Here is a 5,150-nt window from a genome sequence, read left to right as displayed (position 1 = left end):
GGAGATAATCTTTGTTATGATAAACTGACAACAGGTTGATCCCCCTTGCAAGTCAAACGCTTACAGACCATTATAATAACATTAGAGGTGCTCGATCCTGGCCAAATGTCTAGGGTTGAGTGGGGCTGCACGCGATGTCAGATCCACGAGGAGGGCAGCAGTTTGGACACGGAGGCGTTCAAAGAAGGATCTGACTGAATTAATAAAATATGAGCACATGCATACAGCAGCTGATGTGCCTGTGTTATAAATGTGAACTATCCATATGTCTGCAGCATCTCCTTCGGATACAGAGGGAATTGGGTGGCGAGTTATTCGCTTCCCGTGCACCTCTGCGCAGCAGGTGGAGTTAAAAAGTCACACAGGTCTATGTAGGCCGGGCATCATGGGAACTCATCTGTTGGGACGTATCTATGGGAACACGCCGCTGTTATCTCTCTCAACGATTACCAGGGACCTCATGCAGCCGTTATTAACAGGTAGTCAATCATTAACTAAGGAGGTACACATTTATGTATATATTTCATAACGTATAGGCCTACTGTCGGTGTGTAGCAAACATTATCAAAGATGCACGAAGAGCTATGTGCACAGAGGAAATAAACGCGTGTAAGGCTAGGCTGTGTGAAACTACAACAGCCATGTGAGCAAGTTAATTGGGCATCAAGAGACCAATTGGAAACCCCGAGGTGACATCCCAAAAGTGGGACAAAAAACATGTTTGTTGTGTGCACTTTAATTGTGTTGCGTGACAACAGGACTAATGTGATCTGAACTTAATTTCCTTTTTATTTATTACCATTAGTGGCACGTTTTATTTTCCAGCAAAATAAGACATGTGTATTTATAATATACATGTATGGATTCATTAGTTGTTGCTATTGTTTTTTTTTATTCCAGTGTCCTTAATGTTAAAACGTGTGTGTATATTCCAGTGTCCTTAATGCTAATATTTCCCTCTGCACTATATGTGATTTTTTCATGAGCCCACAAGATGGTGCCATTTTATTTAAAGTGCGAGAACAATACCGTTTTTTTTGGCAGGGAAGTATCTAGATAATATGTTTGAAGAACATATTGAACTGTTAATTGCATACTCACATATTACACAATGTAAAACATCAAATTGGCATTACAATATTATCCTGAAGAGCAGTTGTGCTTTTAGAAAGAGTTACTCATCTTAAAGCAGTTAATGGATTGATGCTCTGTCTACCTGAACTGTATTGTTTGATTTAGAGCATAAGATGCTGCAGATAAAGCTGTGGGTCTATTTAATATTGTATGGAGTTTAGTATTTTTGTATAGTGTTAGACAAAATGCAGAGGCATTGGTTGTGTCATGCCCCTGAAACTCACGGATGTTTAGCAATGACTAACTACCGTATCTTGTACACAGGTACAGCAGGTATTTTACTTGAAATATTTTGATTTAGTTTTAAAGTGTAATAATTTCTCATTTGTATTTGGGCTATCAACATCCCACAGTTGAAGAGAAAATAAATAAGATGAATATACAGTTTATGCATTAGTTGAACTATGATACATACCCAATAACTTGACAAACATTCTCTTGTTTCTTTGGCAAAGATAAACCAAAGAGGTGTTTTTCATTTGACTAAGGCATATTGGGTGTTGTATGAACTTCTGACTGTTGTGATATGTGATGATGACTCCACAAGTATTCATTTACATATCAAGTGATGTGTAGTAAGGGTGTATTGTCAGTAGAGGGCAGTGTAAAACCAAAAAAGCCTTGCAAGTTGTTCAACACACACAACCTTGTACTGCTATACTGGGGACCCCAGTTGAAATCAGGCCTTCCTAGCCCCTTGCCCTAACCTTTACAACGAAATGCCTGACCCTTTGCCTGAAATGCCTGAGCTTTTCTTTTTAATGACTGATTTTAAATGCCATTTTCTTAATGTCTTTCATTTTTTGTAAAGCACTTTGAATTGCCTTGTGTTGAAAGGTGCTATATAAATAAACTTGCCTTGCCTTGCCTTGACCCTGGCCTGCAACCTTTCTTTTAAGATAACATAAGTTTTGTTATGAACCTTAAAAGTAAGTTTAAACCCACCAAATAGTCCATGTTAATATATATTAGTAGTAGACCAAATATGTAGATATATGTCACTATATATGTACAGATGTCCATTTTCACTTTTCCCTTTAACTCATTTCGTACTTCATAATTTAGATGACCAAATATATATATATATGCTGACAGTTATTTTACTCTTATTTTTACTCATCTCCTATTTTATAGTCTTTTATTATTATTATCATTATTATTTTAATTTTTTTCTTGATTTTATTTTTGATTTTATTAATCTGTGTGAATCTTTGCTGTCCTGTTTTTCACACTTACCCTGTTGCTGCTTGTACAACTGAATTTCCCCACGGGGATTAATAAAGGTCCATCTTATCTTATCTTAGTCATTTGAATTGAAAGTACAAATACACACAAATGGAAATGACATTATGGTGTACTGTCCTATCTCTTTTTCTAAATGACATGGTCATCTAAGCTCAAAGTAACTGGTGATGAAACTGAATAACTGTATTCAAACAGAAGTTCATTAAAGCGGGGTTCAACAAGTGGATCTTTAGTAATGAAAAAACACATAACAAACAAAGATAAAGGCCAATTTACATCTTGTTTTCTAAAAGGTTCCCCCACCATTTTGGTTTTGGCAGATGCTCTATAATTGAATAATCTCTTCTTATTGCACTACATTTGGATGGAACCCTGGTTAATGTCAAGACAGAGTCAATATTAACAGTGCAGTTCACCTTAACATAATCCCATTTTCTTCCACCTTTTCTTTCAGTTTCAACGTCTGTGGCAGGACATGAAATTATACATAATTGCTGTTGTTTATTGGATGTGATGATGGCACCTTTTAAACCCAAACCATGCACGGCTCTACAATTGTCCTACATTGACAACATTTGGAAAAACACAAAGCAAAGATCTGCCGGAGCGCTTTGATAGTGTCAACAGATGGTGGAAAGACTCTGTCTTTTATACATTGTCAATTGAATTAAAGTAGAATGTAAAGAATATAATTGTATCTGGTCTCTTCTCTTACAACAATATTCATTTTCTATAAATGTATCTTAATGCTAATGCGCCCATTTTCAGCTCGTCTGATCTCTCCCATGAAAGCCGTAGTGTGCCAACATTACAGACGTTCTGAGTGGGTAATTATCGTGAATGACAGAGAGGAATTACAAAGGGAATATTTAAATAAAAAGAAAAACTCTCATTAAGAGGGACATCATTCAAACAAAAGTACAAATGTATGTATTTATTGCAGTAATGATTCCCCTTTCCCAGCTGCAGTGTGATGCTCTAAGCAAATCAAGCACACTCAGTTACGCAGGGCAATGGTGCAGGTTGATTTTGACCATGGTAAGGGATGAAATTACTAATATGCATTACAAAATATAAAAATAAGTAACTACTAAGCAAATAATTGTAGGATATTGCACCTGCAGGACAACAAGAGGTCCTCCACGACTGTTTTTGCAAAGAGTCAACAGTGTATAAACCTTACAAAAATACCTAACTCAAGAATGTGTTGTGACTCGACAGATATGTTAGGTTTAGTTATGTTTTTATTTTGAAAGTAATCTTTCCTGTCATTTCAGATCCCACAGTTCCTGTCTTTGTGTGTTTCCCGCCAGTGAGATTGCTTGGCCCTGCCCTGATTGTTTTCACCTGTGCCCATCCCCCTCACCTATATATATAGCCCTGGTGTTTCTCTGTTCCTTTGTCAGTTCGTTATGTTTCATGTCGTGAGCACCCAGGCCTTTTGACTCCTGATACCTACCTTGGGATTTAGACCTTTTGTCAAGTGAGTTTTTGTGTTGCTGTACAACTTTGTTTTGGCTTTTTATCTACTTTCTATTTTTTGTGAAAGTACGATTTAATTTGTGATTAAAGAACATTCTATTTTTGGACATCTGTCTCCGAATCCTGCTTTTGGGTCCTGCGTCCTGTATCTCGGTTCATAACAGAATGACATTCAGGCCACACACTGTTAAGAATATGTCAATAAATCCAAAAGCTTTTAAGACAGTTATCATCCCCAAATGCCATCTGCTGTGGATATTAGTTTCTTTGTCTGTTCAGAATGGCCCAGAGACAGTGAGCTTTGAATCACTGGTTACTGTAATGAACACTGTTGATTCATGCTGACTAATCTTAAAGCTCAAAACAATTAGGTATTCTTCACTACATTAGGGCTGTTTGCGCTCGATTTGCTTGTATGGAAAACATTGTTATAGATTTTTTTTAACACAACATCTTGATTGACCCCTTGATAACGATTGCGGTGAAAAGTGTTAAGTTGTTGAGTATTTGTTCAGCTTCTTAAGAAAACGTACTGAACAGATTGTGTCGCTGCATGTATTCTACAAATCTAATGATTGTTTAAGTACAATGGAATAAGTACTATGTAATTCAGCATCACAGTAATTTGGCTAAAAGTGTTGGAAAAGTTAGTTTTTTAAAAAAAAAAGGAAAACATTAAGGAAAATGTAAAACATTCTGACATTTCCGATTTGATTATATTTGGGAATCAAGCTTACCATAATAGCCAACATAATAGTATGGTTATGAAATGCAAAAATCATGTTGCCATATTAGCCTCACAATTACAAGAATGCAGTTTTAAATGTGTGGTTGAGCTTCTGTCAAACCTTCTGTCCACCATTGCAGTGTGAGATGGATTAGGATACAACAAATGTGATTTAACACAAAATAATATAAAGGTAAAAGAGAGCGTGACATTTAATAATATAACAACTTAATTCTTTATACTTTATTTGACCGTACAAAACAAAGTCATACAGTCAGAAACAACACAAGGCACAGTACAGCAGCACAAGCATACCATTTGGGACATAATTAACCCTTCAGTGTGTTACATGTACTTCACGGTGACAAGTAGTTTATGACGAGTTGGACTTTAAATGATTGAACAGAAAAGAAAGGTATGAAATATAAAGTTTATATTGATTTTTCAAGTAATCCTCATCAAAATCCTTAAGGTTAAAATGTCTAACTCCACATTCACATATTATTAATCCATATATATATAATTGTATTGGTCTTGTTATTCAATATCATACAGTACAATA

This window comes from Pseudochaenichthys georgianus, chromosome 16 (genome assembly GCF_902827115.2).
Source record: "Pseudochaenichthys georgianus chromosome 16, fPseGeo1.2, whole genome shotgun sequence".
NCBI classification, from domain to species: Eukaryota; Metazoa; Chordata; class Actinopteri; order Perciformes; family Channichthyidae; genus Pseudochaenichthys; species Pseudochaenichthys georgianus.
Note: the sequence above shows the minus strand (reverse complement) of the source record.